Source organism: Podarcis melisellensis, assembly GCF_964234715.1.
Source record: "Podarcis melisellensis genome assembly, chromosome: 10".
NCBI classification, from domain to species: domain Eukaryota; kingdom Metazoa; phylum Chordata; class Lepidosauria; order Squamata; family Lacertidae; genus Podarcis; species Podarcis melisellensis.
This window is the reverse complement of record NC_138542.1, coordinates 25,028,087-25,042,431: the sequence shown is the minus strand read 5'-3', so window position 1 is coordinate 25,042,431 and position 14,345 is coordinate 25,028,087. Positions and strand designations below refer to the sequence as shown.

Below are 14,345 nucleotides of genomic sequence, written 5' to 3'. Positions count from 1 at the left end.
CCAATTATCACTTGTCAGTTCTAGTGTCCCACAACTGCCTTTGCAACTATACAGATGTCTTAAGTAAATGTAAAAACACTCATTTATGCTTATTGCTCCACTGTGAATCCATTGTATTATCCCTCCTAGACCAAGATATCTTTCAAAATTATTTTAGTAATTATAAAATAAATGCATCTTTTATGGATGTTTCCCCAAAGATTTAGAAGGGTCTTGGCAAGACTAAGAACAGCTAACTTTCTTTTCAGTGAGTCTTTGTTGATACAGTCACTGGAATAACCCAAATAACAAGCTCTACAAATCGATAGTTATTTTCTCTTCTGCATTTGTCTTGCTTTTGTTTTAACCTGCATCTACTGGTGTCTGTGCATATTATTTCTAAGACTGCAAATCTACCATATACATATTGGGGGGGGGATGTTGTCCCAAAAGAATATCAGCTTGCCAAACACACCACAGAGACAAGGCCATGGAACAGATAAGCAACGATGCCCAGTAGATAAGAGTTTGGGATTGTATCTGGATAAGCAGAATTCTAAACTAGATTCATTGGCGATCTTGCACAAATGGTACTTAATCATCTGTAGAAACTGTTTGACAAATTTTGTAATATATTTATTTAAGCTATTTACTACATTTATATCCCACCTTTATTCAAGGAGATCATGACAGCATACATAACTCTCCCCTCCCCCCAATACATTTCACCCTCGCAACAACCCTATGAAATAGGTTAGACGGAGAGACCTTGACTGGGCTAAGTCATCCAGAGTGTTTCATCACTAGGCAGGGATTTGAGTCTGAGTCTCCTTTGTCTTAGCCCACCTAGTGTTTCCCCAACTTGGGCCTCCAGCATCTTTTGGACTACAACTCCCATCATCCTTAGCTTACAGGGCCAGTGGTCATGGATGATGGGAATTGTAGTCCAAAAGCAGCTGGAGACCCAAGTTGTGGAAATGCTGGTCTAACCACTATACCTTGCTGATTCTCCTGCATGTATTGCAGCTTGCATGCTGCATGGAACAAGCTTTGTGCGTGTCTAAAAATAACTTATGCTGTTAAAAGCCACCTGAATTTCTGCACAGCGGTGCACGAGATTCCAGGTGTATTTGCCCACCACCAAGGTCTATGTTTCTTTGGGGGAAATGAGGCACAATGGAGACTAGTGCACATCAGCAGCACCCCAAAACACTCGAGCTTAGCCTATGGCAGCATCACCAACACCCTTTTTTTACTCTGCAGCCTACCTTGGTCTCCAGGACAAATACAAGCACAGTTCCTTCTCTGCTTCCTAGTACCATCTCTGCTGTTCCTAAAAGCTGCCTTTATTCATTTGCATTATAATACCCAGTTCTTTTAAGATTTTAATAATAATAATAATAATAATAATAATAATAATAATAATAATAATAATTTATTACTTGTACTCCATACATCTGACAGGGTTGCCTCAGCCACTCTGGGTGGCTTCCAACAGAATAGAAAATACATGTTGACTGACTAGGATTAAAGGCTGGTAAACACTTAGGAAATTTAACTAGATTAATTAACTATTCACTAATTCTTGATGCTCAGAAGCAGGTCCACACACATATGCCAATACACATGGATTTTGGTTACATTCGCAAGGTCTGATACACAGTCTTTACACATAAATGCTAATTAAACACCTCAAACCTGTTACATTACCCCCCCCAATACACACTGAGACTGCCTTATAACATACAAGTTCTAATTAAATCCTAATATTTACCAAACCTAAACATTTAGCACCATGGATCTATTACATTATATTTTCCCTTTTTTCAGACAGGCATTAATTAACTGTGAATGTCCATGTTCGCTAAGTGTCAAAATGCAACAATCACCTAATCAGGTGATAGCAAAAACTGCAAAAAAAAAAAAATTAGCAGGGGCAATTAGAATAAGATCTGTTATTTGATTATTGATGTAAACCTCCAGAATGTATTTTGTATAGTTACGTTTTTACCTCTATCTTCAGTTCATTTTATGTTATTTTATTGCTATGGCTAGTGGCTGATGCAAATAAAGATTCTTCTGATTCTGCAACAATCACCAGATTTTGGACATTCACTGTAACATATAAATCAAGAATGAATTACCGTATTTTTTTGCACCATAACACTCACTTTTTTCCTCCTAGAAAGTAAGGGGAAATGTCTGTGCGTGTTATGGAGTGAATGCCTATGGGTGGTGGTGGGGGGATCTGCTGCAGTCGTGAGCAGAGGATCCATGGTTCCCCTTCCTTCCCTCCTCCGTGGTTTGCTTTGATACAGCAAAGCGGGAGAAGAGCCGCTGAGTGGGGAGGAGAGAGGGACAGAGAGCCTGCTTCTTTAAAGGAGCAAAGCGGGAGAGGAGAGGAGCCGCTTACACAAGTGTAAGCGGCTCCTGTCCAGTTGGTTCCTTTAAAGCAAGCAGGCTCTCTGTCCCTCTCTCCTCCCCACTCAGCTCATTAAATAGGAGCAAAGTTTTTCAGCTCGCTAAGCCTGCTTGCTTTAAAGGAGCAAAGTGGGAGAGGAGAGGAGTCTTCTCCCCTTATACCACTCTTCTTCATTATTAGCAGCATCCTTCTCCACCCATCCCACATGTGCTTCTTCTCCCCTTAAACCCCTCTCCTCCATTAGCAGCATCCTTCTCCACACACCCCATGCGTGCTCCTTGTCCCTTGAGTGCTTTTCCTTCCCTCCCCACTTAAAACGTGGTTACAAATCACGGATCCACATGGATCCTCAGGATTTTTGCACTGGGTCACCCCAAATTCACAGTCAGATCACATAGCATGTCCATGGCTACATCTTGCACCAAAAAAAATCACGCACCCACTGTTGCCTCGGGCCACAGTGGTGCAAAAACGTGGTTACAAAGCATGGATCCACATGGATCCTCAGGATTTTTGCATTGGGCTACTCCAACTCACTGTCAGATCACATGTCTGTGGCCACAGCATGAACCACAAAAATCATACATCCACTATTTTGTTTAGAATATTTTTTTTTTGTTTTCCTCCTCTAAAAACTATGTGCGTGTATGGTCGGGTGCGTGTTATAGAGCGAAAAATACGGGGTGAAAATATTAGGGGAAAACATAGGACCTACTGGTCCGTATTATAGACCAGTATAGTCTACATTGACTGACAGTGATATTCTACATTACATACAGACTGGATCTACACTATCTAAAAAAATTTTTAAAAACAAACACTAAGAAAGAAAACATTATATAGCTCTCAATGCAATTTTCAATTGACTGCTGTACAGCGCACCCTGGTGTCACACTTTTATAACACATTAATAATGTTGTAACCAGTATGGATTAGTCCACAGAAACCATTCATGCATTTCAAAGGGTTATTTCTTAATTCAGATATTTACTTGAAACTTCCAGAACTTGACGTCATTGGAATTCAGATTCAGCACTGTACTCTATCAACTCTAAGTAGAATCCCTTTTCATCAGGAAAAAATCAACAGAGGAACAATCTCCTGCACCGAATCAATTGAACAGGCATGTTCTTCATAGGTGTGGAGCACTTCAGAAGCATAGCGATCATGTTGATCTATATATGAAGTTATTCAATACAGGACTATTTCTGAATCACTGTATATTTCATACACAAAACATACATTACTGCTGATAGGAAAACAACAACTCAGTATCTGGGATTTGAAGCCAGCCAAACATTAAGAATGCTGCCAATATAAATAGCACTCTAAATGAGAGCAATCATATACATGCAATTCAGGCAAATGATTAACTGAGATGAATGAAATGAATGAATGGGTAGGAGCAGCCCTGCATATCTCCCACTGGATATTTTGCTACCTCTGGCACAATGGCAACACACTCCAAAATTGCTACTGTACATATCTCTGTCTCTTCTATTACCTCTCCAAGCAATATTGTTAAAGAGTGGTTGCAGTAACAGATCTATTCAAAGATCAACAAAAGCAGGCAATTCTGTTCAAATAACCCAATGCATTTTGAGTCACAGATGGTTCTTCACCAGGGGAATCTATAATTAAGAGATAAATAACCCTTAGCGTGCGCACACACACACACACACACACACACACATTTCCAGCATCTGAAATACCACCATCTAAAAAAATATGAAGATAAATCAGACTGGCTTGATGACAAACTCAGCAGCCAAAAACAACTGTGTAACTGTTGGCTGAGGTTATCAAAGGCAAAATTACAAGGCTTTGTTTTTTAAAAGTAGGAAGGGATACTGGTAGCTTAAAAATCCAAAAGCGTTGATGGAAAAAGCATGGTTACTACAGTTCTGGCAGGTTTAAAATAAATAAATAATGGTAGCCGTTCTGACACATTTATCATATAAATTCTTAGAGCTGTGAGAAACATACCTTTAGAACAGGGTTTCCCAAACTGGGGTCTCCAGCTGTTTTTGGACTACAAATCCCATCATAACTAGCTAGCAGGAACAGTGGTCACGGATGAGGGGAATTGTATTCCAACAACAGCTGGGTACCCATGTTGGTGAAACCCTGTTCTATGTCTCTGGAATGACTCAGGTGCACTTTGCTCCTATATAGGAAAAACACAGGAGAAAGGAGTGGGATTGTGCAGAGTAGTCCCACCCTGACATTGTGCCTTCATCCCCTGACATCTGTGCAGATGGCACAAACATCTGTTAAACCTATAGCTGTTTGCAGGAAGGCTTCCCTGGAATCTGCAACCGTGGTGACTGATTTTTTTTACCATACTTCCCATTAAGAAGGTTTTTATTTGAATTTATTTGGTTATGTTTTTATTATCCTGCCAGCACCACCACATATATTCTCTAAATTGATGTAATTGCTCTGAACTGTTCTGCTAAACAAGGCGTTGTTGATCAATTAATATAGTTCTATAATAAATACTTACCATCTCCCCATCTCATGGAAAACAGCTGTAGGTTCACAATAATTTTACAAATCCAAAATAGTCATTAAGCCTAACTGATGTCATAGTACCCAGACTTAAAATGCACTTGGCTCCCCTCACCCACTACTGGCTCCCCTCACCCACTACTGGCTCCCCCCACCCACTACTGTGCTACAGGATTTAACCATCAAATACTGTACTACTGGTGGTTCAATGTTTTGCTGTTTACTGCTGCCACTATGTGTTACCTTCTAGATGTTGAATTCTTTTCCCCATTTCAAACCTATTTTTACTAGACCTTTACAAAAAATAAACTAATAAATTGGTATTGAATGTAATCAAATATCTGATAACATATTCTGCCCCATCTTGATGGAGCATAACAGGATTTTAAAATGTTGTGCTTATTCAAACTGGGTGGAAAGCCTGAGAAAAAATTACAAGGGTTTGAACTGAACAGAGGGAATTCACTAACATCTATTAATAATTAAATAATTATTAATAATAATTAAATTAAAAAACGGGGGACGCAGGTGGCGCTGTGGGTTAAAGCCTCAGCGCTTAGGACTTGCCGATCGAAAGGTCGGCGGTTCGAATCCCTGCTGCGGGGTGCGCTCCCGCTGCTCGGTCCCAGCGCCTGCCAACCTAGCAGTTCGAAAGCACCTCCGGGTGCAAGTAGATAAATAGGGACCGCTTACCAGTGGGAAGGTAAACGGCGTTTCCGTGTGCGGCTCTGGCTCGCCAGAGCAGCGATGTCACGCTGGCCACGTGACCCAGAAGTGTCTCCGGACAGCGCTGGCCCCTGGCCTCTTAAGTGAGATGGGCGCACAACCCCAGAGTCTGTCAAGACTGGCCCGCACGGGCAGGGGTGCCTTTACCTTTACCTATTAATAATTAATAAAATTCCCATCATCCCTGAGCTCTGGCCTTGCTAGCTAGGGGTGGTGGGAGTTGTAGTTCAACAACATCTGCGGATGCACAGGTTGATAAAGGTTGGTCTAACACAGTGTTCCCCAACCTTGGGCCTCCAGCTGTTTTTGGACTACATCTCCCATCATCCCTCGCTAGCAAGACCAGTGGTCAAGGATGATGGGAGTTGTAGTCCAAAAACAGCTGGAGGCCCAAGGTTGGGGAACACTGATCTAACACATCCACTGCCACACCTGCAGATTTAAAGGAGAAGTAGAACTGTGTGTCATTAGCATATTGCTGACAACAAGCTCCAAAACACCAGCTGACCCCATCAGCACTTTCATCTAGATGTTAAACAGCATAGGAGATAAAATTGAACCCTGGGGAACTCCACAACCCCATTGGGGCTGAAGAGCATCACCCCCTGGAAACAAGCATCCAATGAGGACCAGACAGTTAATATAGAAAACAGTGCACAGAACAGAGTATGGTTATATTCTTTTTTAAAAAGCAAAAAAAAACAACAACCCCAAAGCTAATAACTAAAAATTCCTATAGTACTTTCTAACCTATTTTTAGAAGAAGGATAGTCTCAAATGTCCTTAGGTATAATAGGCTTCTTGTGACATAAGAACTTTTCAGAATGTTTGCCTCTAACGGCCCAAAGACTGAGAGTTTATCCTGTCTTAGTTCCATACAAAACATTTTAAGCCTTTGGCTTCCCCTCAGGCAACATCTAGCCCAGAGAGCTGAAGGGGGGGAAATTAGGATTGCGATACTGGCTCAAAAAGTGAAGTATTGTAATTATTCTCTTACTGTAAACTGTTTCAAGTACAAGCAAAGTCAAGGGAAAGGAGTATTAAATATAGCCAAATTACTTTTACTTTATACAGGTAAAATCATGCACCCATCCCATTGTACAAGGATCAATCCAGTTTGCTTAATTGACCTTGAACCTCAGTGCCAGTTCTTCTCTCCATAAATATAAGAGAGACCCTCTGGAAATGTAAATATAGCAATTTCAGAAGTGATATACACAATATACAGAATGAGGCATTAGAGACAGAATAATTATGGATAATATATACTTCCCCAAAATACAAACCCCCACCATAACATTCCTACAATACAGTATATGCTTCAGAAAGGGGTTTAGGGTAGCCCTCTCTATCAGATAATGTAGAGTTTTTGGACACAGAGAAGCATTCAAAAATACAAGCCTATGCCTGCAATCTGAAGTGGCACCATTCAAAATGCTTTCACCTCATTTGACAAAGAAAGGCTCTCGGGAGCACAAATGAATGTGTGGAAAAGTGAGGCCATCATTCCTCTTTTCCCAGTGCTATCGTTTCTTTTCTCTCGCGGATTACAGTTTTCCTACAATGAGATTATCAACGTAAAAACAAACCAACTCATAATATATAATGAAGCTGTGAGTGAGACTGTCCAACGTCCAGACTAAGAGGGTGAACTTGAGCGTGGCCCTTCCCTTGAGGGAGGAGCATATTAAATAAATGGTAAGACGATACTTGGCAGGGAAGGGATAACAGGGGGTTATTGGCACTGTCTTGAGCTGGGATGAAGCCTTCCCTCTGTCTCAAGGGAATTTAATAAAAGAGAACAGCTGATTCAAAGAAAGGGAAGCACTGATAATAAAGAAGCTGTTCATGCAGAAGCCCTCCTATACTGCAATTAAGGATGGAAGACCTGAACTGCCATGTTACCTGCCCATAATATTCTGCTACTTCCTACAAATAGTAAAATTCGTGTCTAGGCTGCCGTATCAAAATACTAATTTACTACTATTAAACCCCTTTAATCTGATAGTGTCAGCACTCATGATACTCTTCCCTTCATTCTGCATTAACACTCCCCTTTTTGTTCTTATGTGCTTGCCTCACTCACATAGAGCTGGTTTGCACGTCATCCTAAGCCTATCTATGACTCAGTGAACATGTACAAGTGTGAGAGTTCCTACAAAGGAGATTTCGACAACTACATGCCTCCCCCTAACTTCTGCTGCGAGCTGAGCTGTGTTTTGGCTTAGCGTGTCATCCAAACTTTGGGTTCTAGGTTTCTCTTGGTTTGTCTCCAGACAAAGCATGCGCTGTAAACTCATGCTGTTTCAAAAGGTTCACATATAGTGCTTTCTCGGGATTTACTGGCATAAATAACCTCCTTGTTTTTCTGAGTCATCTGCAGATCAGAATCCCCTTCTCACATTATAAGGATGCTAACTATGATTTAAATGTACTGAGGAAGCTACACATCATCAGTCCAGAACAGAATATACTTACTAAACTAATGTGATTGAATATTTGGTTTTGCTCTTCGTTGCCAATACTGGTTGTTGTTTTCTTTCAGATTTCTCTCTCTAGTCCAGGCAGGTAATCAACACCCTTCTTCCCTTTTTTTATTTGATAGTAACCTATGACAATTCTTACAGAAAAGCTTAAGTAACATAAATTACGGAATGCCTTTTTTTAGCTGAGTTTTCTTTGAGAGGCGGCTGTGTAAATACAGCTGTGTTTTGGGACTCCTCACTACCTCTAAATGGGCCAATGTGAGATGAACTGCTTTTCTCATTAGCAGCAGGGGATGTTACATTCAGACTGCAACGTTTTTTAAATAAAGCTTTCTGACACTAAACGGAGTGGGTGGGAAGAGTTTTCTAGTGCCTTATGATTGCATTCCTTTCTGCCCAATCTAACTGGTTCTTAGCTCCAAAGATTAAAAACAATGTCCTCTTTTTATCCATTCCAGCTCAAATAAGAGATCCACACATCCCTTGAGAACCAAGGCATGAGTCATCAGTGACAGCAAGAGGCACATGCCTAATTAAGGCATACCAATCATTGTCTACAAGAGAGATAATTAGTCTGCAAAGGGTCACACTGTTCGAGAGTCCGGAACGTATCTGGGATTTTTTTTTTAAGCAGCCAATGTTGCTGTCATAGTTAACAAAGGATGCATTTCAACATGGTAATATTACAGCTGCAAATTATTTTTAATGATGCTTACAAAAAGCAACATATTGATACTGGTGTTGAGAAAAATAACATAGTTATACTAGATGTTTAAGGCAGAATAGTCTGAAGAACCACGGGTGTGAACTCTTGGTTTTTCCATCACAGCGTGGTTGTGCTGTGTTTTATCAAGCTACTACTTTCTACCATTTATCAAAGTACTTAATTGTTTTACCTTGCTGATCTTTCAAAAAGAGCAAGGCCCAGTAAGTGGGTTCCCACTGTACTAACCATTGAAGTAAAGCTGAGACACAATGGCACTCAAGGCTAAATAGGCTAATACAGGGCTTCCAGATTTTAGACCAATTTTCTGTCCATGATCATGATATATCATGGTGTTAATAAACAGAAACCATGGACCTGCAATATTTACTACACAGTGGTACTTTGGGTTACATACGCTTCAGGTTACAGACTCCGCTAACCCAGAAATATTACCTCGGGTTAAGAACTTTGCTTCAGGATGAGAACAGAAATTGTGCTCCAGCGGTGCAGCAGCAGCAGGAGGCCCCATTAGCTGAAGTGGTGCTTCAGGTTAAGAACAGTTTCAGGTTAAGTACGGACCTCCGGAACGAATTAAGTACTTAACCCAAGGTACCACTGTATATTAATATGCACCTTTATGTGCACATTTTGTTGTTGGAGACTGGCACTCCAAAATTCAGAGAAGTGAAAATTTCAAAGGATAGATGTGTTTCAGTTCCTGTATTGGTTCATGTAGTGTGAATTAGATGGGTTTGCATTAAAATGTGAACTGAATTTCTCCCCCATCGATAGAATGAGTCCCAATAAACCCAATGGCCCTTCAACCCCAATATATATGCATATAATCAGACTGTACACCTTCCAACAAAGATATTCAGTTCACGGAGGGAAACAGCTGTGGGGAAAGTAAGATTTAATGTCTGTTTTTTGATAACCAACATGTTTCTGACATGACCTGCTTTACTTTTCACATGTCTTTATTCATTTTGTATTAATTTTGCTTGGTTCCTAACAAAAGTTTGCTATAACAAGCAAATATCTCTGCAGTTGGCCTTTACAGAACAGAACCTTGAACAGCTGCAAATAAAGTACTTCCAAAGTAAGGTCTCCAGCTCTAGCAGAAATGCAGAAATACAAACATATTAAGTGCCTAATTCTAGTAAGCTTTCGTTTTCTTAAGATATATGGCGCATAAAGAGATCTAGTGAGTTTGCTCTTTAATGTTTAAGTAGTACTGAAGCCAGCTATCATTATAATGGATTGGAACAGAGGCAGAGGGAAGACACATATTTTGCAATGCAAAACCTATCCTTTGCCCCAAATAATGGTGACCTTAGTGCTTGTGGCAAACGGAAACTTTTACCCTAACTGAACTGAGACCCAGACTGCAACCCACTTACTTTGTCACATAGACATGAAATAAGACCAAGCTATTAAGAGCCAACCCAGGGCTCAACTTCTGGATCTGAGTTCAATTTCTTGGTCATGCTAGAGCAGGAGTCAGCAACTTGCAGCCCTCAGCCTAATTTCATGTGGGTGTCAAAGAGAAAAATGAGGAAAGGGGTACAATGTGGGGGGATGTAAGTGAAAAGAGGTGGCAGAAAAGGAGAAAGAGCTCTGCCTCTGCCTGATTTTGTCACTGGTCCAGCACAAATGCCAGCATGTGTCCTCTAACAGATTATCCCTGTGAGGAAAGCAGTCGTACCCCCCCCCCAAAAGGGCTCCCCAACTCGCTGCTACAGGATGAGAAAGAAATTAAACCCTGGAAGAGTTTGTGCTTATGTGCGCTTTGTATTTGTAAAGTTAATAGAGTAGTACAATCCATCTACTTTAGTATAAAGTCATCTGTATACTGAATACCTCTGTATATTAAGCTAGAAATGTCTTAAATGCCAAACAGGAAGGAAATGAGCAGCTTGATCATTTCTCAGCATGCCAGTAGCAGCTGGCAGGTAGCAGCAGCACAGAGCTCTTTTGCCAGAGGCATATTAGCTTTTAACAAGAAAGTTTGCAGTCTACACTCAGACATATATGTTCCTCCTGTATATAAACTTAACACTTTTACTGAGCATTAGGAGACGTGTGTAAGATGTTTCACTCATTAATAAATGAAGCACTCACACTATCAAAATTTCATTCTGGTATTTGCACCTTGGAAAGAGGAATGAAATTTGCTGCACGCACGCACGCACACACACCACCAAATTAAATGCAAAATATAAATTTAAGTTCAGCCAAGTTTCATCTTCAGCAATGAAATGCTGTTGGGGTCTTACACTTAAGTGCACTATATGTTTCAGGTTACAAAGTAATCACACATGTGTCAAGGGGGTGGAGGGGTAAGCAGGATTCTCCTTTCTGCGTTTCATTTCACACAGAATGGAGCAAGAATGGGCTAATAATGCTAAATTTGTGACAACTGTGCATTTCTTTCTTAGTATAACACACACAAAATGTTATACCTCCAGTTTAGGGGGTAGCTAGATAGGAAGTTCTTGCATACTCGACACTCTGGTGCCTAGAAGTTTAGTATGAAGAAAATGCTAGTTCTGAATCACCATTAGATGTGTAGTAGAGTGCCTGGTCTTGGACATACAGGTCACTAGCATTTCCTTTTAAGTGTTTTCAGGTCGAGTGAGAGGATAGTATGCTCTTGACACACTGACAACAAACCTTTTTGACCAAACACACAACTTCTTTGTTCCTCTCTTCATATGCACAAGTAAACAAACCATGAAGTTCCTCCATTACCCACCGTTTCCCATTTTGCTTGAACCAGAAAACTAAGGTTAAAAGCTTTGAAATAAAGCAGGATATTAAACCATGGTTTGAAGCTGCCCTAATAACCTGGCTTGTTCCAAAGCTTTTACCATAGTAACCTGATTCAGACAAAAAATGGTAATTAATGGAAGACTTTGTGGATCTTTTGTTCCCACCACAAAGAAAGGAAAGAAGTGGCTATGTGCAATGCCAAAATGATCTCCAAAAAGTCCTTTTCCATTACCAACACTTCATACAACGGCTAAATAATCATTTCAATATTGTTTCAAGTATATATGCAAAGCATGAGGCTGCTTGTTATTCTGCATGTTATTTCAGACCAAAATAACACATATTTAAACACCAGAATCTTGATTCTTATTAATAACGCAACTGAGGGCCACCTATGAAATTTACTGGCAGTGCCTTCAAGGAATTATTCTTTACACAATGAATAATGCATACAATGTGGTGATGGACACTAGTTTAGACTGAGAATTAGATATATTCATGGCAAGTAGTTCTACAAATAGTCAATGCACTTTGTCAAAGCACTTCATATAATTTTATTTATACACATGATTCCATAACTGACTGCATATGGTATGTAATTCTGCCTGCAACTAGCTCCAAATGGAAACTTCCTGTTCTCCAATGGATATGAAGCAAGTTAATCACCAAGGATTCTCACTTTCCTAACACCACAATTTTCTCTCCCCTTCTAAGCTCATCCCTTACTCTGGGCAAGAGATTGTAAACTGATGCTCTGCAATGTTACAAATAAGCCAATACTAAGAGAGTATCCAGTCCTACTGTAAAATAACAAGGTTACTTGAGTTCATTGCTCAGTAACTTTCTTTTCTTTAGATCAAATCTGAAAGAACCAATAATGAAGTTTACCTGAAGGCATTAGCAAGGATAAACTTGAAAGGTAACACTGACCCTAATAGAAGAAGTCTTGCCTTTGCCTAAGAGCTTTCTGTAGTGCTAACTTTGTATTTATAATTCTTCTAAACTACTGCACTAGTGTCCAAGAAAATTTTCCCCCACCAAATCTTTAATACAGAAAAGAGGTCCATTTTTAAGTCTTTTGTCACCAGCAGCACATCCAACAATAGGGACAGCAAGGTAATTCAGCTTCTGAAGCTAATGCCAGAGTTTTATTAACTAACCATTTGTGCAAATGTTCTTTTCTCTGCAAGCCTGAAGAGTACCTAATTTCATGGAACAGATTATATTTTGATTATGTTATTCTGTACCAGTGCTACTTTGCATTGCATATCTATTGGCCCCTTGCCACAAAAAAATGCATTAGAAAACCTCAAAACAACATAATGTTTCACTGACATGTTTAGCTCACACATTGTCTGATGATTTTATTTATACACATTAAGACACCGCAAGTTTGGAAGCTTTACATCTACATACAAAGGGGGGAGGTGTGTGTGTGTGTGTGTGTGTGTGTGTGTGTGTAGGGGTTGTAGCAGGGAGAGGAAGCCCCAATGCACAAGCAGAAGTTCATTGTGCGAGTGGACCCACACCACTTGATATCACCCAATACTACAGGCTTGGAGGCATTACAGCAGGGTTCAAATTGCTACTCAGTCATGAAGCTCAGTGAATAACCTTCAGCCAGCCATTATATTTCAGCTCAACTTACCCCAGTAGGTTACTTTGAGGATTAATCATTGGGGAGGATCATATCCGCTGCCCTGAGCATCTTGGAAGAAGGGTAGGACAAAAGCTTCATAAACACAGCTAAACCAATTGCAGTGCAGCCATTGGCCATGGCACCAACACCATGGCAAATCAAACCTCTTTTGAAGGTTTCTGCAGCATTTCAAGTGGAAGAGAACAACTGACAATAGAAATATGCTTTGGAAAGTCTACTGCGGATGCTTAAAGGATAATGCCAATAATTTGTCGTTTGCCTCCTCAATGCCCAGAGTAGTTTCAAAACTGTTTCTGAAATCCCTGTTTAGCTAGAAAGCGGCAGAACTGGGATGCAAAGCCCCCAAGCCATTTGACTATAATCATCAAATTGCTTGCTCCAAAGTAGTCCCAATGAAATCAGAAAGATCAATGGAGCAAGAAGCTGGAAGATGTTGGTCTAAGGAGCTTTCTTGTTAAGTTCCTTATTAAGTTGTGGCTCAAAGCATCCCTGGTCCAAAACTTGTCTCAGGCACTACATGGCCTTAAGCAAGCCATTATCTCACAGCCTCAGCCCCAGTGCTGTACAGGGATAATTGTGACCTACTTTAACGGATTGTTGCAGGATTACTGAAGTCATTTATTTAACTGCCTTCAGTGCCATGGAGTAGTGTGTGTGTGTGTGTGTGTGTGTGTGTGTGTGTGTAGAAACACACACATACCTAATAAAAATGGCTAAAGATATCTCCACTGTTTATGTATGTAGCATGTGCACACACGTATGTACTAGTGTGTACATAAAGGAACAGAAAAGAGCAAAATACAATTATGTGGAACTGAACAGATGAAAACAGAATATAAAATATGTTTTAAAAAGGAAAATATAGATGGCTCTGAGAAACGTACTATGCCTCTCCTGCTGACACCAGCAGTGTTTATTTCAGATAATGTTTGTCACTAGTTGTCTAAAAGTTGCAAGTCGGTCTTGGAGATTAGCATTCAATGCCAACAAATGAAGGGAAGGAAGGAGCCAAATCAGATGTTAGTTCAGACTATTCTATGCTTTACATCTTGGAAGACATCCTTTGCCAGGGATGCAGTGTTT

At 40.3% G+C, this 14,345-nt stretch overlaps 2 protein-coding genes across 4 annotated transcripts in view; one reads left to right on the top strand and one right to left on the bottom strand.

The window, feature by feature from the left end:
• IMMP2L (inner mitochondrial membrane peptidase subunit 2) overlaps positions 1-14,345 on the bottom strand; it is a 476,940-nt gene that overhangs the window by 296,736 nt on the left and 165,859 nt on the right. The window lies entirely within an intron of this gene.
• The window catches only part of LRRN3 (leucine rich repeat neuronal 3), a 46,070-nt gene that overhangs the window by 27,871 nt on the left and 3,854 nt on the right, over positions 1-14,345 (top strand). Inside the window, exon 2 of one of the 2 annotated variants that reach the window (XM_081928976.1) lies at positions 12,458-12,521. The exons of the other annotated variant lie outside the window; for it this stretch is intronic. The gene's annotated coding sequence lies outside the window, so the exon portion shown is untranslated. The remainder of the gene's footprint in view (positions 1-12,457; positions 12,522-14,345) is intronic. 2 annotated transcript variants of the gene reach the window in all.